General features: G+C 34.8%; 1 pseudogene; it reads left to right on the plus strand.

The window, feature by feature from the left end:
* The first annotated feature begins 3426 nt into the window (after positions 1 to 3426).
* Positions 3427 to 23493, plus strand: part of LOC149533709 (FAM10 family protein At4g22670-like) — a 48979-nt pseudogene continuing 28912 nt past the window's right edge.

Below are 23493 nucleotides of genomic sequence, written 5' to 3' on the forward strand. Positions count from 1 at the left end.
GCACTGCTAGTGTAGGAATGCAAAAAAATATAGATGAAAATGATGGGTTGTGGGTATGCGCCCATTTATAAAAATTCTCTTTTTTAAAAGTGCATATGCACTATAGCACATACAAACTATTGAAAATAGGAAAAAAAAATGAGTTGTCACCTTTTTGGCACCACAACTCGATTCATATACCCATGTACAAATTGTTCCAGGTTATGAGGTTGAATGCGGATGTTTGTCTTAAAACCTATTTTAATACTTTTGATAGCAAGATGGCTTACCAATTGAGGGATAAAGATTCTAAAACTTTGAGAGATACTTATAAGATTGTAGGGAATATTGAAAATAATAGGGAAGCATTTGGCAACCTTAGTAGGAGAGATGACCCAAAGTTGTTCAATCCCAAAAATAACAATAAGAAGGAAGTTGATAAAACCCTTGTAGGTAAGAAACCTGAAGAACCCACAATAGGTCAGGTATTGGACTTATTGGAAAAGATGAACCCAACTAATTTCACTACACATAAGAATAATGTTGGTGAGAAAGCCCCAGTGAATAACAAAAATTTCAATAGACAACCTAGAATGTAGAACTATCTTTATACCACTCAATGGAAGTATGATAAACCAATTCCTAACCAAGCCCAAAATGTAAAAGATAAGGGTACACCAAATCCTCTACAAAGAAGCTCTATTAATATGAATGATGATGTTCCATGGTGCATCATATGTCAATCACCTCACTCTTTAGATTATTATGGAGTTTCTCAATCATTTGCTCAGGTCAAAATGCACAAAATGAGGAGGAGGAAGAAGAAAAAAGCTAGGATGATGTAAGTTGTAATATGGATAGCATGTGTGATGATTGTATGGATTCTGATTTGGAAGAAACTAAAAGTGATCTTGCAAATAAGAGAGTTTCTTATTAGTTACATCATCAACAAGTGTTCTTAGATGATGAAGGTTGTGATGAAGATCAGGTACATGTTACATATTTAGAAGTTGGCCATGTAAACTTGAGAATGCCCTCTAAAGAGGAGATTGATAGGATCACTATAGAGATGATTTCCCAAGTGCATAGTAATTACAATTTGAGAAATCAAATAGTTAATAGTGATGTTTGGAAGCCTTTTGGTATATTCATAAAGGATATTACACATCAAATGAAAGATGAAGACAAGAAGGCTAATGTAGAGACTGTTAAAGATAAAGACATCAAAACCAAGAAGTGGGAACCTAAGAAGAAGGTTCAATTCCAAAAAAATGAGACAAAAAAATAAATTGTGCAAGAAAATAAATTAGGATTTGATACTATCAAGCAAATAATAATGCCTATTGTTCAAAAGGTTTCTACTCTAGGTATGCTTATGAAGCCCATTGTATCTGAGCCTATTGACATGATATCCATGTTGTCACAAATTATTGTTAAAGTACCTTTATCTAAATTATTTAGAATTGAAGAGCATAAAAGAAAGGCATTGTCATGTTTGAGAAGGATAGGAAATAATAAAAATATTGTAGAAAAAAATGCCATTTAGCAAATCCCATTGGTAGTAGAAGATAGTGGTATTATATCTCAAATTCCCCAAATGTTCTTGGATGATTCATCAATAGCATATATAGAAGATATTGGCCCTTTCTTTCTCGGTCTGATTATAAAGGGAAAAACCCTAAAAAATTGCATGATAGATTTAGTAGCCTTTAACACCATCATGCCCTTCAAAGTAATCAAAGCCCTAATTTTGAAAGTAGACACTAAGCAAGGCAGATGTAGAGGTATGGATGCTAAAGAACTTCTAGTTATAGGGACTATCAACGCTCTACCATTTAAGCTAGCTGCATACTTTGAGGTAGAATTGACTATGTCAGTCCTTATAGTTGATATTCCTCCACAATATGGAAATTTGCTCCCTAGAAAATGGATTACTGATGAGGGAGGTAGCCTATAATGTGACCTAACCTATGCAACTTTTCACATAGGAGATAAAGTTGTTAAAGTAGATAGAGAAGCATAGGTCAATCATATTTTGGGGGAAGAAATTGACAAAGATTCTATTTGTTTCTTAGACATGGGTATAAATGCATTTAGAGCTGAGTTAATTATCCAAGAAGTTGAGAAGTTGCCTACTGTGATTAAGCATGAAGTAGAATGTTGTATGGATTCACCAGTATTATGGACCATATACTTTGATGGGGCTTGATCTAAGGAAGGTTCAAGGGTAGGGGTGGCTTTCATTTCTCTTGAAAATAATACTTTTAGATACTCCTTCACCCTAAATTTTTTATGCGCCAACAATATAGTTGAATATGGAGCTCTATTGTTAGGATTGAAAGTTGCTACCCACCATAGAATTAAAAAGTTGCATGCTATAGGTGATTATGAATTGGTTATCTCATAGATAAGGGAAACATATGCCTCTAAAAATAAAAGATTGAAACAATATAGAAATGTTGTTTAGGATTAGATAGAATTCTTTGATGCATTTAGTATTTCATGGAGAGATAGAACTCAGAATAAGATGGCCAACCTATTAGAAAATGTAGCAGTTCAACCAAATGATTTGTCATTTGTAGGAATTTCATAGATTGAGGTCTAGAATAGACCCTCAATACCTGACAATATTGAACATTGGCAAGTATTTGATGATGACAAAGACATTGTAAATTTCTTGTTGAATGAAGATAAATACCATGGACAGGAATTGGACTATTGTGATTTTTTTGAAACTATAGATGGTAAGGAAACAATTTTTGGTCAAGAGGTCATACAATTAAAGACCAATAAAATATCTAAGGGTTTGGTTGTTTTAGAGAAAAATTTTGATAACCAAGATAGAGTAAGACCTATGGCTACAGATTATAAACCTCAAGAGCTAGAAGAAATAAACCTTGAAACTAATGATGCCCCCAAGAAAGTTTATATTGGTCAAAATTTATCAACTAAAATAAAAAATCCTTTGATTGACATACTGAGAAAATATAGACATGTTTTTGCATGGTTGTATGATGACCTAAAAGCTTATAGAGAAGATATGTTTCAACATGTTATACCATTAAAGGATAATGCAAAACCTTTCAAATAGAAGCAGAGACTACTTAATCCCACTTTATCCCCTAAAATACAAGAGGAATTGATGAAACTAAGGGATGGATGGATAATTAAACCTATTAGACATTCCACTTGGGTCTCAAATCCAGTACTTTGCAGCAAAAAGAATGGAGACATTAGACTATGTGTGGATTTTAGAAATCTAAGCATTGCTTCTTAAAAGATAATTATGGGTTGCCAAACATGAAGGAGATGTTGCAATAGGCAACTGGTTCTAAACTTATGTCTATGATGGATGGGTTCTTAGGGTATAACTAGGTCCTAGTGAAAGAAGAAGAGTAGTTTGAGACAACATTTACAACTCCTTGGGGAACTTATGTATATATGAGAATGTCATTTCGATTGATTAATGCTGGTGCTGCTTTTCAAAGGGCTATGGATTTAACTTTTGATGAGTACATCAACAAGTTTATGGTTCTATACCAAGATGACCTTACAACTTATTCCAAAAGGGTTGAAGACCATTGTGGAGATTTAGAGAAGATTTTTATCAAAGCTTTGGAGTATTGGGTATCTTTAAACCCTAAGAAGTGTACATTTGGGGTAACTGAAGGGAAACTACTGGGACATATAGTATCAAAGGATGGAGTGAAAATAGATCTTGAAACAGTGGTAGCTATTGATAAGGTTCTTAGGCCAAAAAACATAAAAGGGATACAATCTTTCTTTGGGCAAGTAAACTTCCTAAGGAGATTTGTTATAAATTTTGCTAAGTTTAGTAGGCCTATTTCAAAAATGCTTACGAAAGGAGCTATCATCAACTAGGATGGTGAACCTTCACAAGCATTTTAGGACATTAAGATTACCATAAAAAATGCTCCAGTTCTTAGAACTCTTGACTACACAAAACCTATGCACATATTTTCCTTTGCATCTATCCATATTGTAGCTACAGTTTTGTTAGAGAGGAATGAGGAAGGGTATGAAAAACCTATTGCCTTCTTCAGTAAATCATTACAACTTGTTGAACTAAAGTATGAGATAAATGAGAAGCAAGATTATGCTTTGGTAAAGGATGTTAATGCTTTTAGGTGTTATTTGGTAGGAGCCATTGTCATTGAATTTGTACCTAGTGTAGCTGTTAAGGACATATTTTCTCAGCAAGAGGTCTTAGATAGGAGATGTAGGTAGATCAATAGGATCCAAGAGTTCAAAATTGAAATTTAGATTACAAAACTAGTAAGAAGTCAAGGATTAGCCAAGCTTATGAATCAAATTAACTTAGATGCTAATCAGCTTAATACAATGATAGATGACTTGAAATCAAAATTATGTGATATGAATCATTGTAAATGGTACACCAATGTCATTCATTATCTACACCATATGAAAGCCCCTCCCCATTTGAATGAGAATGAAAAAATAAGTGCCAAGCTTCAAGCCATCAGATATATTATTGTCCAGAATGATTTATGGTGGAGGAAATTTGAGGGAGTGTTGCTAAAATGTGTTTATTAAAAAAGATCAAGAGAAACATTAAAGGAAATGCATTTTGGAGTTTGTGAAGGCCATTATATGGAAAATACCACTACACATAAGGTAATGAGAGATGGATTTTTGTGGCCATCCCTTTTTAAAGATGCTCAGGTAATAGTTAGAAGGTGTGATGCATGTCAAAGGTTTGCTAGTAAATTAAATTTTTTAGGAAATACTCCTTTGAAACTAGTGGAAGTCCAAGCACCATTCCAACAATGGGGAATGGATTTTATAGGTGAGATTTTTCCCAAGTCTAGTAATGTTTATTCATAGATATTAGTTGCAACTAATTACTTTACAAAATGGGTGAAGGTAATCCCTACCAGAAATGCAACTAGTAAAGTTGTCAATAATTTCTTGCTAAATAAAATTATTTCCAGATTTGGTTGTCCTCAGAAAATTGTAATAGATAATGCAATGTGCTTTAGGTCTGAGGAGTTCATAAAATTTTGTGGCAAATACGGAATTACAAGATCAAACTCTTCCCCTTATCATCTACAAGGGAATATATAGGCTAAATCCAAAAATAAGAGTTTATTGAAGGCAATAAAAAGGACGCCAAATGATAATAACAAAGCCTGGGATTCTAAGTTGCAATTAGCAAAATGGACTGACAAGGTGACTATAAAGAAGGCAATAGGAGTAGTACCCTTTGATATTGTGTATGGACTTCAAGCAAGGATGCCTAAAAATAACCTGGTAGGACTTTATAATTACATCTGGTTACATGATGAAGATATTACTGATGATATACAAGAAAGGTTGGATGAGCATGTAAGATTAGCAGAAACTAGGAGAGAAGCACCTCTTAGGAACCAAAAGTTGCAACTACAAGTCAAGACATTATATGACAAAAGAAAAGTGAGTAAAAAGTTTGAATATGAAGATTTGGTCCTCATGTGGAATGCAAGAATTGAAGAAAAAGAAAAACATGGAAAATTTGACCCTATATGGTTGGGTTCCTATCTAATTGAAGCTTCATGGGAAGAAGATTCTTATTTGCTAAAGGATTTATCAAGAAATATTCTTGAGCTACTAGTTCATGGATAGTTCTTGAAGAGGTATTTCTACTAAAATACATGTCTTATCCATGAATAATAGTTTTAGGTGTTTTGTACATTTGTATATCCTTTGATCTTTGCATAGTTTTCTATACATAGTTTTGTCCTTGTTGCTATTGCTCTCTCAGAGTTGTCAAGTTTTTAAGAAAATTTTGGTGTATGGTCTGCTTCTCCTAGAAATTTTGAGCCCTCATTTTGAATCCAATATTTTCAATGTCCCCAAATAGAGCCCCTGTTGGCTTGGTCTTTTGTATGTGCCTTATGACTACCCCATTAAAAAAACTAGGGCCTTTTTGTTGATCAGGTAATCCTTAATCAAAACCCTAGTTCAAATTCCTAAATGATAAGTTAAAACCCTTATTTTATGCCCTAGTTTTCAAAAGAATTAGAATTCACAAAATAGCACAAGAATGCATTTTACCCTAATTTTTCTTTTCCATTAAAGATGACTTTATTTTTATTTTCCACATTTAAACCTCTTATCTTCTAAAGTCTACCTTGACCACAACCATGTTTCTTGTGTGTTAGTGTGAAGTCTTTTGAACTTAAGGGGGTGATTTTTGTTAGCTATCAATGTAGGTAAGATTGACGGATAGTGCTTACCCACATTGTGGAGTTACATGATTTTTAAATAAAGTAGGGAAACATTGTTGAGACATGTAGCCTTTGTTGATGCATGACCTTGTTCATGTCACAAAGTTCTAACATCTTCCACTCATCTATTTTCTCATTGGTCATTCCTTTCCAAGTGGGTCATTCTTTTAATAGTTCTATTGCACCATTGATCTACACTAGATCAATGATCAACACTTTACCGCAATATGAACTTGATCAAAGTTTAAGTGATGTGGGAAAGTGCTACATTGACACCCATACAAGGTGACAACAGGTGAAGTACCACAAGAAGATCTCGACTATATTTCTTATCCACCGTAGATCTAAAGGAAGATCCATAGTTGGCACTTACCTACATTATCAAGATGAAAGAACTTTAAGTGATGTGGTGAAGCACATTGTGGACACATGTCCATAGTGATGTCAGTGCCGAATTTTATGAAAAGGATCCTTGATGCTTATAGTTGTTCCATTTTTGTACTACAAGTGTTATACTTTCATTGGCTAAGTTTTCTAATGTGGTCCCCCACAATATCTTTTTGCTCCACCATTGATCTTGGGTCAATTAGTAGAAAATGCTTTCTTATTTGATGAAATTGCATGAGTTTTAGATAAAGCAGGGAAGCTCCTTAATGACACCTATACATGATGATGTCATTACTAGTGTTTTATGCTATCAAAAGGTTTAGATTGCTCTACCATTGATATTTCAAAGATCAATAGCTAGTGCTTACTCATATTGTGAAGATGATTGATAGTTAGATAAAGTGGGGAAGTGCCTTCATGAAATGTAGCAAATGATGATGTTATGGACCAACCTTTTTAGAAGGTAATAAGGAAGTTTCTTGCATTGCACTTGTTAGAATGTACTATTTTGAGATGATATTTTCTATTGTTCAGAAAAGATGATTCGATGTTATGGAAATATAAAATTTTGTGATCATCGATCTAAGAAAGATCCATGGTTGGTACTTGCTTGCATTATGAAGTTGCAATACCATTAAATAATGCAGGGAAGCACCAATCTGATGTGTGGTAAGGTAGGACCAACTGTGACAGAGACACATCCACTTGTGCTAGGCTAGAAAAAGGTACCTAGTTATGATGCCAGTTGGACTTCATTATTAAAGATTTTGTTGCAAAGATTTTTGAATTTTCATAACCATAGATCTAAAGGAAAATTGATGATTGGTGCTTTCCCATATTGTCAAGATACAATAACTTTAAGTAATGTAGGGAAGCCCCTATTTGACACATGACTAGATTTTTAAGCTATAAAGTAGTTTTTTTTTTTAACAGAGCCATCTGATGATGTGAGATCAACAGATAAAATTCAAACTTGAGCACAACATGAAGGTAATGGTTAAAGTGATTAATATAACTCAGAGCTCATTCATGTGATTTTAATACCTTGCTATAATTCATGAATTCACCATTATTGAATCATACAATTGCAAAATTTTATCAGAGTGCAAGGGTTTTTACAGCTAGGGCATAGAATTCTACTAGGTTTTCAACAAATTGCAGTGAAATTTTATAGAAATAGAGGGACAATTTAGTGTGTAAGTGATATGCAATCTTTTGAAAATTAAGAAATTAGTGTTGTGTGAAATTGAATTTTTCAAAAGATGCCTCCACAAAAGGAATTCTCTGGTCATATTGATTATCTCAAGAGATCTATCCATGATAATTTTCTTGAAAAATTCTACCCATATGTACATGAAATAACACCAGGAAAGGATTTTATTCCAAAGAACCCTAGGCTGGTGGTAGCTGAGGGATTCTATGAAAAAGCCAATTACTTGAGAGATGCCTAGATTTTTGTAGGAGGATTAGAATTGTTCAAATGGTGATTTTTTGAGAGAAACATATATACCCCTATGAGAGATGTATAGGAATTTGATAGTGGAAAGTTAGTAGTCCCTAGGGTTTTCTTTGATAGTGATCTACTAGCTAACTTAGCTAAAAAGTATGATCATATTACAAGGTTTGCAAAGAATTATGCTGGTGACAATCTCCTTAGGGTTTCTCTTGAATTGATTAGGGAGGTTTTCAACCTCAACTCTAACCATGCTATGCATGAGCTTATTGACATGGATGACCTTCAATCAAGGTATGATGTATAGAGTGTATGGTTTTTTGGGAAAACCTCATGTTCTACCTTTCCATGTGCCTTTGGAGATAGGGATAGTAGAATTGCTCTAGTAGATCAGTATTATTGAAGAAAGAGACATGATTGGTAAAAATAAAGGTACTTTCTTATTGGTTTTCACTCTGGTACATCATTTTTTTTTTGTAAAAAAGGATGGAGACACCTTAATTTATTTTTGAATAAATACATATGGCAGAATCCCATGCAAGGTATATTGATCCAAAGGGATTCTATGATCTTTTGAGGGAGAGAACAAAAGCCAAAATTATTACACAACAAGTATACTTCCTTGAAGATATTATTAGGAATATCTTCTCTTTATAGGAATGAGAGGTTAGGAAAGAGAAATGGATAGTATTTAATAAAGTTCTAGAATTAATTAATGCTTTTGACCCTAATTATAATCCTTTAAAAGACACAAAATATTGGAGGGCCAAAATGCATGTATTAATGAATAATTTTACTACAATGATGCAAACTATGAATGAGAAGAAGGCTACATATGTTAAAGCCTATCCTGATAGAGCAGTAGAGGTGGAGAGAAGAATAAATAGAAGGATGATAATTGCTCTAGGTCAGTACACATTATAGAAGAGGGTGGGATACATTGTAGTTCATAATATACAATAGATTCCCCCTCATAGAAGGCCAAGACTAGAGAGCCCACCTCCAACTTGTGCTCCAAAAAAGAAAAAACTGGAACAAGGATCCTCTTCTCATGTAGAAGAGTATTTTCCAACCCAAATGCCTATCATAATAGAAGATGAAGCATCTTTAAGAGAGAAACCATGGAAAATGGGTGGGAAGGGGATGCAATTGTTACTTCTATAAAAATGGAAAGAGGAGTGCCTCAAGAGCATCCTATGCCCTCCTTGGACCTCACAGTTGCTGATTAGCAAGGTAAGGAAATAGATCCAATCATTGCTCAAGTTGTTGGAAATAATCAAGACTAGCTAGGTTACTAAGAGGGGAGGGGTGAATCAGTAACCTCAAAAACTTTAAATTATTTAGCACTTAATTAGCATAATCCATTCACCATTAATTCATCTAATTTGTTTCATGCATAAGAAATAGAAAGATAAATATTCATGACACATGAGCATAGAATTTTGGTGACCTAGAAACCTTCCAACTAGAAAGTAAAAGTGGGGTGGAGATGATGCCTACAAAACTTCACTACTATTGTATTAAGTTGGCCTATTAAGTCTTACATTAATCACTTTTGATGATCTTCCCTATTAAGAGCAATTTGGACTGCTAGATCCACCTTGTTAGAGGTTTTACAAACATACAATGAAGTATGCACTTTGTTAAGAGATTTGAAGAAAGACTGTTAAGTGTACCCTACTAAAGTATTTAGAAAACTGATTCACCTATTAGGATGAAATAGTAGATTTGACTTACAACTTGATTGCTAATTATATCCTTGAAGTACATATCACCTCTTGTGATTGATATAACTTTATTACTCCTTGTAGACCTTGTTGAATACTTTGCTCTATTGCTGATTCACATTCACTCTTCTCAAAACATTACATATCCATCATCTATATGCTCATTCATTCATTCATACATTGAAAATGATACAATACATTACATATATATCATTCCAATATTTATAAATACAAGGACAACTATCACACAAGTAAACCAAATATTACTAAGTTGGCCAAATATTAGAACTTCAGGTTTTGCAAGCTGACTTGGTGAACTTTTGATACTCGACATCCACTACATTTCTTGGCATTGTCATGCACTCAGTAGAAGTAGAGGCTCAGTCCATACTAATAACATAATGTAGCTTCAAACTTGGTAACCATTGGAGACTCAGTAGATATAGTGTTACTTGGTAGATATTAAATCCTTTTTTACCTTTCTTTCACTCAATAAACACTACACATCCATCACTTGTTAGACACTAGCTTCTTATCACACAAACTAATGACTCGGTAGAAACTTTCTACTTGGTGATAACTGTTGGACTGCACACTGCCTGTATTCACTCAATAACATCTAGAATTTTTGGTATGAACTGCTTAACAGATAAACTTGGCAACTACTAAATGCTCGGTATAAAATCTAGATTGAGTGATGAGCTTGGAAACCATTTAGAGTTGAATAAGTGTTGTCACTAATGAAAAATATAACATAATGCCAACAATCTCCCCTTTTGGTATTAGTGACAAAAACACTTATAAGCCAAGACTTATGTACATTGACATGCTGATTTTTTATTTTCAAAACTTATCTTTGTAAAGATATTGTATATACATTTTACATATCTCCCCTATACATAAGACATAGTATATACATAGACTTTCATTCTTTCTATACATATATCAAACTATTCTCTCCCTTATTGTCTCCACAAGTACCTTATCATCTCTTACTCCCCCTTTTTGACAATAATGCCAAAGAGTTGTTCAATATATTCAAATAGAGACATTAAAATGTGAGAGAAACTCAGAATGTACCTTGAGGATAAGAGCTAATGTCTTATCCTAGTTGTCTTGCCAAATTTTATAGGTGGAGAGTGCCACTTGAACTTCTGCTGAAAGTTTAATCATATGATCTGCAATAGAATTTTTTTTTAAAATCCTAGACCAATGTTTTTGAATATGCAATATGTTTTTACATTGTGTCCATGATTGGAAGTATCATGTTTTGGATATCTATAAATTTGGACTTGATCCTGGCTTCTTCTCTTAGCAATTCTGCTTGTATATTTGACAAAAATCTGACCTTAATATGATGTGCTGAGCTTGAGCTAGAGTCAAGCTACAACCTTTGAGCACTGGCTTTCATATCTATATCAATCTTATTCAATTTTTCCTTTATCTCCTTGGTATACTCAGTAACATCACAAAGTTTTCCAAAAAGAGATGTTACATTGGTGAAAGAATGTTCAAGATTACTCAAAATTGAGGATAGTTTAACTTGGTTTATGGAAATGTGTTGAGCAATGTGCTTAAGCACTTTATTATTAAACTTTTTCTCTACCTTTTCTATTAACTTCTCTTGACCAAATGTGTCCTTGTTGAACTTATTGACTACTTCTTCTAATTGTAACAACATGTGTTGAGATGACTCCACATCAACACCTATAGCCTCTATTATTATATTCTTTGCATTCTCAATTATTGTAAACTCTCTATCTCTTTTAGGTCTGAGCTATTTCTACCTTGCCTTCTATTCCAAAAGCTAACTAACTAGTCTCATTTCTTCAACTATAGAAATATCTAGATCCAACTTGGGAATCACAATTTCTTTGTCTAGATCAATATCATCATCAATTTCCTTACTAGTAAGTAGAAGTTTTAGAGGGGTCCTTTTTTCTACTTCAGACCTTACTACTTTGGACTTAGGAATAGAAATAATTGTAGAGATAGCTGGACTAGTTGAAAAAACTTGAATGGGTCCAACTAAAGAGATACTTGCAAGAATGCTAAAAGAATCCAAAAATGACATGCTATCCAAAATTGAAGTAACAACAGGTGGAGCACAAAATAGAGTACTTACAATAGAAGAATTTACTGGAACAAAATTTGGTGCTAACAAAGCTGAAGTAGTCAAAACTATAGAATATGATGATGAACTTACTATACATGTTGTAAATGAAGTTGAAAAAATTGTGGAACTGGATGCTTCACATACTACTAATGTAGTTGACTTAGGAGTTGATGAAGAGGAGGGTTGTAGCTCAGTACATGAAGTGGTAGACACTTCCATTATTGATACCTAGATCTAAGTGGTAGCAAATAGTGACTTAATAGATGATGCATTTTTTGTAGTTGCTATCACATTTGTTGAAGCTATCTCCAACCTTGATGATGTAGTAGTCTTTGGTGGAGAATGAGGAAGGGAGGCTATAACTTGTGCTACTATTATCATTGGATCATTCTCTTCATCTCCTTCCTTATCTTCCTCATTAGCTTCTTCCTCTTTCTCTTCATCATTAGTCTTTAATGCCTAATAGTCCTCAACATCAAAAGTGACACATGGAGTGTTATCTTCTTCCTCATTGTCACTGTCATCATCATCATCCTTGATTTCTACTAGATCTTCACTAGGCTTGTGTAGATGATAATTTTTTTTTCACATGTTTGTAGCATCTCTAACCACATGCTCTATGTCTTTGATCAAAATTAAGCATGTATGAAATCTAATCATTATTTTGCCTTCATTGTATTTCATTATTTCCTTAACTTCTACATCTATAAGATTAGGCAGTAACTTTCTCAAAGATTTCTCATATATATATTTTTCTATTTGTATAGTTGATTCCCACCTTTGCTGCAATCTTTCCAACAATTCATTTGAAATTTGAGGGGCAATTTGATTAGGGGAATATTTCCATTTTCCCATCTTATTGAGTACTAGCTCCTCAATTTGCATCTTCTCAGCATCTATTCTAGTTTCAAACTTTAAGGCTTGAAATTTGTGATGCCTGCTCCTTCTTCCATTTGTTTCAACCTTTCTTGAAATGTGAGTGGGGACTTGTTGAACACAACTTCACTACCACCTTTCTTCTTTGATCTCCTTGTAAATATAGCTATGGAGGCCTTGGGTGGCTTGGTAATGATTACCCTACCCTTCTTTTTCACAAGATCTACCTCCTTCTTAGATTCCTACTCTTCTTCTTCTTCAGATTCTTCTTCATCCTCTCCTTTTCCCTCGATAACCATGAGAGGGTACTTGTAGTTTTCAACTTGGATACCTTCCTCTTGCCTTTGATTATAGCCTGGGGTAACTTGATTTCAAGTTCAATTCTTTGGCTTCTTCATATATTCCAAAGATAGGTAGCTTTGGATCTATTGACTCATTTACCAGTGCTTCAATAATATCTTTTGTTTCATCAATGTTAACCTCATATGGAAGAGGTTTTACCCATGAAATTCTAGGCCTAATAGCCTAGATATACACTCTATCATAATCAACCATAAAACATACATCATCTTTATAGTCCTCAATTAGCTTGGGAGGAATCCTGAACCTATTGTTCATTTTCTCCTTGAAAACTTCAAAGTAATTATCGATAATACTATCAAAATTTTCACCCATTTCAACAATAAATACATTAATCTAAGACAAAATTGGAGTATCTTTCCCTCATATTACTAAACTTTTTGATGGGAAAAAATTTTGAACATAAAAGAAAAGACATGTTAACAAAGAACCAAATTTACGGGGGTTGTTCTTTGATGTCCTGATGTTGTCCATGTTTTTATTCAACTACTTCAACAATAACTCTAGTAGATCGAATTCTAGATTTTTCTTTACAACCTTAAATACCAAATCAACAACCTCACATGACACACTATTCAAATGAATAGAGCTATAAATCTTGTGAGCAATGATGTGAATACCAAACCTTAATTCCATGTCAGATATTGTAGACCTCTACCATCCCATTCTACTAGGGTTTTCTTCTGAAGTTCATCCTGACCTAAGGTTTTGGTAGTTTTGACCTTATTTAGCATAGGGAGACTAGTAATCTTATGAATCATTTTCTTGGTGATCAATATTGGTTGTTCTAACCATAACTAACCATTGTGAACATGGCTACTCCACCTTATTTGAAAAATTCTTAGTAGATGTGGGATATGGGTTAACCCTTTGACCTCTAAATGCTTATGCTTAGGTTTCAAAGAACCATTAACACACATTTCTCCTAGGGAACTATCCATCTCTAGGGTTCCAATCTCTTGCATAGAATACTTATAATAAGTGTGAATATTGTTAATGAGGAGTACCTTTGGAGAAATTTGTGATTGAGCTACATTCGGGTTGAGTGATTCTGCAACTACTGGTACTAGCTTGAAATTGGGTTCTTTCCACTCCATATCTTTTACCAACATTTTAGAACCTCTTTTTGCCTTGCTACTATTGGTGCTTCCAGATGCCATGGTTGCTCAGTAAATTAGAATTTTTTTTTGAACAAATTCTTTTCTGCAAATTCACTCGAAGATTGCTTGGATACACCTGGAAATTGCTTTGCTCTATGTATTCTAAAGTTGTGGTGAAAAATGAAGTTGATTTCTTCCTTTGTTGATGAAAATTCTCCATTAATTCTTGGTACCATAATGAAATAGTGCATGACCAACTCTCATCCACTCACTTGCTCAGTAGAAGCTTGTAACTCAATGATTGAACAAAATTTTTATTGCTCCCGACCTAGCTCGGTTGAGACTATGACTAACCTTGCTCAGTAAATGCTGATCTCATGTGATCCCTCTATATCTAAAATACTAAATTGGATCTTTTTCTTCCTATCATTGGAACTGATTAAGATATGAAGATATAGTTCTAGTCCTTCCTTTGAGAATCTAATTGGAAATGGTAGAGTCGCCCATATCTTGAGTGACATGGTGATTATTTGAATTATCCTGCTGGGTAGATGTGGGAATACACTGCTATCTCATTTGTTTTCCAATATTATCAGCTTTAGCTTTCTTTTCATCTTAAACCTTTCCTATGTTCATGCAATTCTTAGCTATATGACTAAGTTCAGTGCATGTATAACATCTTATTTTAGTATCCTTCTTTCTCAAATGATGCCTTGCATAGTTTATGCCAATGTGTCCATATTCTCCACAATAATGACATCTACACTAGGTATTGTAGTCCCAACCAAATATTGCTTTTACAAGTTATTTAGCTAGATTGAATGGTTTAGATCCGCATTCAAATGCCTTGTGACCTTGTTTCTTGCATTTGTGACATTTACCTTCAAATTTTCATTTCTCCATGCATTCATTAGCTTTATGACCATGTTGACTGCAATTATAGTATTTTTTTATTGAATTTTTCTTTTCCATTACTCCAAAATTTGTTTGATGTATGACCTAACTTACCACAGTAATTGCAAGTAGGTCTTTGATTCCTTTTAGCACCTTGTTTGGAAGATTCACCTTCTTCTTTGTATCCAAGTCCTACTTTACCTTTTTGCCTATAGAGATTCTGCTCACTTTACTAATTCAATTGATCCATGTTTTCTTGAGATTTCATTATCATTTCATTGAGTTTCTTTTCAAAAATTAGATCAGCTTTCAATCTTTCATTGATTTTTCTTTCAGTGATTAAATCATTCCTTAAACTTTCATTTTTAGATCTCAAACTCATGATTTCCTCATTTTTATAAGAGAGCTAATTGATAAGACATTCTTGCTGAATGGATTGATTTTGATTTGCATTTTTCCTTACCTCTAAGTATTCACTTGACTTATTCCTTTGTTCCAAGATTTCACATAATCTTATTGATTGAATTTCCTATTCTCTTTTTAATTTTCTTACCTCTTCTTGTAGAGAGCCATTCTTTTCTAAGAGTTCTTTGATTGCCTGATTTGCTTCATTTGAATTGCTTTAGGGCAAAAAGTCTTCAATCTTTTGTTCAACATACTGGTGGTCATTCATTTTTTTTGCAAGTTCCTTCCTTCTTTTTAGGGATTGAGAAAGATGCTCTGTTGCTTCTTTGAGTTGAGCTATGGCCATCTCCAAATCTAGCTTCTCAGTATCAATAGCTTTCTCAAGTTTGAATATCTCCATTGTCCTTGATCTTTGCTCAAGCTGTCAAACTTTATCCTAAGAACCAAAATTTTTTTGATACCAATTGTTAGAAATAATCAAGACTAGCTAGGTTACTGAGAGGGGAGGGGTAAATCAATAACCTCAAAAAATTTAAATTATTCAACACTTAATCAACATAATCCATTCACCATTAATTCATCTAATCTATTACATGCATATGAAACAAAAAGATAAACATTCATGACACATGAACATAGAATTTTGATGACCCAGAAACCTTCCAAGTAGAAAATAAAACTGGGGTGGGGATGATTCCCACCAAACTTCACTATTGTAGTATAAATTTGGCTTGTTAATGCTCACATTGATTACTTTTGATGATCTACCCTGTTAAGAGCAATTTGGACTACTAGATCCACCTTGTTAGAGGTTTTACAAACATACAATAAAGTATGCACTCTTTTAAGAGATTTGAAGAAAGACTCTTAAGTCTACCTTGCTAAAGGATTTAGAAAACTGATTCACCTATTAGGATGAAATTGTAGATCTAACTTACAACTTGATTGCTGATTAGATCCTTGAAGTACATTTCACCTCTTATGATTGATATAACTTTACTGCTCCTTGTAAACCTTGTTGAATACTCTACTCTGCTACTGATTCACATTCATTCTGATCAAAACATTACATATCCATCATCCATATGCTCATTCATTCATACATACATTTCAAATGATACAATACATTACATATATACTATTCTAATATTTATAAATACAAGGTTGACTAACACACAAGTAAACAAAATATTACTAAGTCAGCCAAATAGTGGAAACTCAGGTTCTGCAAGTTGACTTGGTGAACTTCTGATACTTGGCATCCACTACATTACTCGACATTGTCATGCACTCAATAGAAGTAGAGGCCCAGTCCATACTAATCACACAATGTAGCATTGAACTTGGTAACAATTGGAGACTCGGTAGATATAGTGTTACTCAATAGATACTGAATCCTTTTTTTACCTTGTTGTCACTCGGTAAACACTACACATCCATCACTCAATAGAAACTAGCTTCTTATCACACAAACTAATGACTTGATAGACATTGTCTACTCGGTGATAATTACTGTTTTGCACATTGTCTGTATTCACTCAGTAGTGTATGTATGAATTGTGGCCTATATTAACACACACACACACACACACACACACACACACACTTCAACATAGTCATTATGTGTGGATTCATCCTCGAATGAACATGAGATTGTTCATCTGAGAGAAATCTTGCTAGATGACTTGTTGCCTTCTATCTAGAAGGATTTTTCCTGTTAATATCCTCATAATCGAGATGCAGGCAACCAGACCCTCTAAGCACAAAGGATTTGATGAATCCAGCTAGTCTAGATAAATTTGCAAATTATTTTAAATGAGATATACAATGTAATCCAAGAACAAAATAAAGAAAACTAGATTAACATCTGCATAGTTAAGCGAAATGAAATTAAACTAAGGGTGCAAGAGTGTGCAAAATGTGAGCAAATGTGAGCAAATGTGAGTATGAATTTCAACAACACTTCAATAAAAATTCAATTCATCCCCCAAAAGGAAGAAATGAGGGTCTCTTAAATAGACTTTCCTAAAATACTCCAATGATTGAGATCAATTTCAATCAACGGTCAGGATTGAAGATGAGGTTCAGTTAAGGTGGAAGATTCCCAAATTAGAGGGAGTTAACTAGCTCAAATCTGAGTGTAAGAGTTAGTCAGCTCAGATAAACTTTAGTGTGAGAGCAAGTGCTCTAGGTCACTTCTAATTTGATCAACAATGAACTAGGAATTTCCATTTTTGAATTAAAGAGAAAATTAGGGGAGATATTTAATTTAATAGAATGAGATATGCTCTCATAAATATATTTTCTATTTAATTAAATAATTTGATTTAATTAATTAGAAATACCTTCCCCATTTAATTAAATAATTCCTTTTAATTAATTGAGTTAGGCATATTTATTAAATTAAATAAATTAAATTTTGTAGTACATTAGCCTTAGGAGATAATTTAATTTAATAAAGTATGAATACTTTAGATTAAATTAAATTGAAATTAAATAGGTTTAATGTGGCTAATATGAGTGTGTACTATAGGGATTAAATAATGAGGATGATGAAATGTAGATTAGGGTTTTCTGCATCTGATAGTTAAGTCAAGTAGCGAGTAGCAGAATGAGAATTGGCTATTAGAATAGGTCTTATAATTGGTCAAAATAGACCAGAATTGGTGATCATGGCAATGAGCCAATTTTGGGGTATTACATTTTGCCCCTCTTTGAATGAATGTGCAAGCAGCATGTTCAATTCAAAGAAAATCAGAAAGAATGATGTGAGGATCAAGAAATGAGATTGGTTTCAAAATTGATGATACAAAGACCAATTGATAAACTTTTAAGGACTATCTCTAGAATAGAGCTTAATCCCGAGGAATCCAAGTAGAATACCTAGATACCTAAAATTGATAAGCATTTAAAAGGTTTCTTCAGAATGAAGTTTAATCTTTAAGCATCCAGATAGAACACCTAGATACCCAAGATTGAAAGCATTTAAAAGATTATCTCTAGAATGGAGCTTAACCTTTAAGGATCCAAATAGAACACCTAGATACTTGAGATTGAAAACATTTAAAAGATTATCTCCAAAATGGAGCTTAATCTTTAAGGATCTAGATAGAACACCTAGATACTTGAGAGTGATAAGCATTTAAAAGATTATCTCCAAAATGGAGCTTAGTCTTTAAGGATCCAAATAGAACACCTAGATACCTGAGAGTGATAAGCATTTAAAAGATTATCTCCAGAATGTAGCTTAATCTTTAAGGATCCAGATAGAACACCTAAATACCTGACAGTGATAAGCATTTAAAAGATTATCTCTAGAATGAAGCTTAATCTTTAAGGATCCAAATAGAACATCTAGATACCTAAAATTGATAAAAGATAGCAAGATCAAATTATGAGTCATAGAATAATCCCCAGAATGAGGCTTTATCCTCAGGAGTAAAGGTTTAGATTGTCCTGATACCTGTAATAAAATGATGACAAGATGAAAAAGATGCCAGAAAGAGGGAAACAAGATGCCCCTAGTGGTGAGATGCCCTGAATGATGAGGACATAAGATGGGAACGAGATGCCTCAAGAAATAAGTATTCAATGATGTAATCATCTTGCCTCCTCAGGAGTGAAATCGAAAGATGACACACTAGAAATGTGACATAAAGCAGTAGAAGAAATCTGAGATTCAACAGAATGTAGAAGAAATCAGAAGAAGATTCAAAGTTAATTTGTAATGATTTTGAGGTCCTGAAGACCAAGTTTGAGCAAAAGTTGACCAAATTTGACCATAGTTGACTTGAGTTGACCTTTTCAAACATAAATTTTGAAAACATGAAGAATTTTGAGTTGAAAAGATTCCAATAATCAGAAAGTATCAAAAAAAATTTGGAGTGCACAAGCGTTCGATCGCGTCGGTCCCAAAAATTTTAAAACATATTTTTGAGGCACTAAGGTGTGTTAGATTTTGAATTCGATCTCGAAAATGGATTCAGAACGATCGAAATAGCCAAGGGTGATTTTTGCGCAAATTGAAGCACTTTGAAAAATTAGGTCAACAGTTATATAAGGGCCCAAGGGGTCATTTTCAATTCATTTTTGTTTTTTTTTCCTTTAGTGAATTGACCTATAAAGAGAGACATGGTAGTGAACGTGAGATATCATTGTTTTGAGCACTCCAAATGACACAGCTAGCCAGTAGACTATGGACCATCGATGAGTCATCGATTTCCCACCTTTGTACTTTTTCTTTTACGCAGTTTGAGGTCATTTATTGCATGTTTTAGCATGTTTTAGGGTTGGTAAATTGGTCTTCGCATGAGACTATCCTTTCTTGAGTGAAGATGTTCAGGGTGTGCTATTTCTTCGCACGCGTCGATCAGGTTTTTCACATGGGAGATACCCACCTCTTGCATGAAGAACAAGATTCTTCACGTGTGACAACTTTGTTTCTCGTACGACAAAGAGATTCTCTATGCGACAAAGAGATTCTTCATGTGAAGGAGAGAAACTTCGTGTGAGATCTTGAGATCGTCGCACAAGATCTAAAGATCTTTGTGTGAGAACCTGTGATAGCAGAGTAAATTTTTTAGTTTTGTACGTAAAATTTGCATTTTTATTAGCTTTGTTCTACCATTTCATTCTAGTACTAATTGTTTGCTTGTTGTTGTTGGTTGTGTGCAGGAGGTCTTTGGTGATGTGTTGTTCAGATCATACTACCTGCCTTATGGCCCTTTACTTCGAAGTCTTGATGCCACTGACTTGGCACACATCAAGAAATTAGGCCTATCCTCTCTATGCTAGATCCTAGCCATGATGGTGAATCATGGCCTACTCACAGCTTTGGTGGAACATTTCCATTCGGAGATGAACACCTTCCATCTACAAGTGGGGGAGATGATGATCACCCTAGAGGACATCTGGAGGATATTGCAGATCCCTTTGCATAGAGCTTGTGTTGTTTATGATACAGTGCCCCGAGTAGGTATAAAGGCACTTTTTGTTGTGTTTGGGAGAGAGCTGCAGAGAGGTCGAGTCATGAGTTGGGATGAGCTGATGCACACATATGGATAGACACAGAGGCTGAAATATTTACTAGTGATCTTTCTGAGCTATTTTTTGATGCCTGACAGAGGACAACATGGGCTAGAGTGCAGGTGGAGAGTTAAGCTTCACTAGATGGTAGAGGCACCAAAGATTTTTGGGTGGGATCAGTGTATGCTAGCCCACCTATTCTATGAGATGCATGGGATAGTCTTCCATGAGAAGAAGACTATGGCCGTCGGTGTTTATGTGCTACAGATCTAGGCATGGGAGCATCTTCCCATATGTAGGCCCATTCATGAGGATGCCCAAGAGCTGATGGAGCCATATATCTACAGATATCGGGGGCATATTACCCAAGTCTTCCTGGGTAAGACAGATCATTGGAGGACACATCTCGATGACCTGGTCTCTATCATATGGTGGCCTTGGCAATAGATGGAGGATTGGGATGACGCCTAGAGAAAGATGCCCTGGATGTTTAGCTCGCAGCCACTGTTGGGCAGAAGCACGCAAATTATAGAGTACTTTTCCATTGCACAGGTGTGGCGGCAGTACAATCGACCATAGGATATCTCGCAGGAGTATTGCACTTATGCCTAATTGCAGAGGGACGTAGAGCGAGGGTGGCCTCCACCTATGGATCTAGGCTGATCCATGATAGACGTGCATAGTCTAGCTATGGTTCAGTGGGACTACCTTTTAGAGGTAGAAGATGAAGGGATGACACCTACTTATTAGGCTCATTTGATTAGCCATCCATTCTTGTGATTTACTAATCCACTGGGGATGGCAGGTCAGGCACAGAGATGGGTGCCTCAGTAGTAGTAGGCACAACCACAACTGTAGGTGTAGCCATAGTCATAGTCATAGGTTAGGCATCGAGTAAAATAGATATAGATTCTGCCACATTAGATGGGATCAGACATAGGTGCAGGTGGCAGTGGGGTAGGACAAGGTTGGCATTAGAGGTAGAGGACAGAGGAGCAGACACCACTATAGCAACAAGCACCACCGTAGCAACAAGAACCACCATAGCAACAGGTACCTAAGATGTTGAATGTGGATATGCCTGATCAGCTCATTATTGGGACATAGGACACAGTATGATGCTATCAAGAGTAGATTCATCAGGTCTCTCGATAGTTGGGAGATCTGCAGATACAGGTAGCTATCTGTGACTCATAGCTTGTGGAGTGGCAACAGGAGATCGATCAATGGAGATAGCACACCGAGACTGCTGAGTAGAGGTTAGTGATGCTACATGATGAGGTGCAATTATAGTCAGCCTGAACAGCCTACTACTTTGCTACATATTTGACAGTGGTGCCTGATGAGGCTCTGTAGGTGTAGCAATTTTCATAGTATGCATGAGAGTTTGAAGGTGCACGACCTCTTGTGAGGCTAGACATGCCACCTCCTCCTCCTCCACCTACTACTCCCACTTTTGCTCCTCCTAGAGATGAGAGTATAGGATAGAGTTAGATGCTGTGTGTTTCACTCTTGATTTTGATCTCTAGCTATGTATTGATTCGTGTGTCAGCACCATTTTGTATCATTTTGACCGATAGCACTCGAGTAGTGCCCATTTTTGTACTGACCCATTTTTTTGATAGATATATAGATGAGATTTTTGAGCTGAGTATCAATGTGTACATTTCATTGTCTATGTCTGCTTCACTTTGATGTACATGAGATGTCAATATGATGATTATAAGATATATGTTTTACTTTGATATGAATGCATATGTATTTTGATGTGATGTGATGTGATTATGAGCATGTAGAGTAGGTATTATGAGTATATGGATGCAATGCATATGAAAAGTGGACTGACATCTCATGTAGTGTTGCGTGTTTTTTCTTGACAGTGACAAGTATTCCATTGACGAGGACAAATTGATGAATCAAATGCTTGTGTAGCCTCGGAGAAACCTAATAGGTGTGAAGATGCCCCCAATCCTTCATCACACAGGGGAGAAATAGAATCATAAACAAATTGCATGCTTATGCAAGTGAAGTATTGTAATGCAAGACTATATTAAGTGCAACCCTAGGTCTAGTTACCAAGCTTCAACAATTTATGACCACTGGATATAGAATGAAGCTTGTATGTTATACAATTCCCACTGACATTGCAATCATGGGAATATGAATAGAACATATGTTATAGGTTTGTCAGGATTAACTATAAGCATTTGAGGCACAAGAAGCTAGAATGACTAGAACATTTATCCCTTTTAATGTAGCAAGTTAACATAAGCATCAAAGCATAAACACTAGGATGACCTGAATGTTGCTTGCATGCAAACACACCAAACACATGGGAGATTCATCTCATCCTCAGTATTAAGTAAGTATTTTGTCCACAATGACCTTTGCATTCATAACCTAAGATAGAAGTGTGCTAGGTATACTCACAGTGACCCGTACATTCACTTAGTAGGATGAGTATCAATATTTATTGTAGCATGAAGAGTTCACTGCAACAAACAAGGACAAGAACCAATGTTATTTACATATTCATATAAAAGGAGTTGAGGTACACCTAGTCATCCAATGCGAGATGGAGGATCTTATAGTGGACACCCCTTTTATAGGAATATATCAACTTATTAGAACTAAACCACAGATAGAAAGCAAAGAAAAGATCATGCCCCTAGTCATTACTTCTCTAATCAGAAAAGACATCATTGAGTTGCTCAAGGGGACATGATAAAGCAAAAAAAAAGAAAACAAAGAAAGAGCTCAGTATATCCAAACAAGTATGTCATTTTGAAATCATTATTTGTCATGGGATTGATGTCAGGTGTCAGTGTCTAGAACATGTTTGAAAGAAATCTCTTCAGTAGGGTGACAATAGTACGCAGATGCAGTCAGAACGACTGGTGACTGAGGTCAAAGAGGAAACTTC

Source organism: Cupressus sempervirens, chromosome 10 (genome assembly GCF_028749045.1).
Source record: "Cupressus sempervirens isolate cs-2001-9-10 chromosome 10, ASM2874904v1, whole genome shotgun sequence".
Lineage (NCBI taxonomy): Eukaryota > Viridiplantae > Streptophyta > Pinopsida > Cupressales > Cupressaceae > Cupressus > Cupressus sempervirens.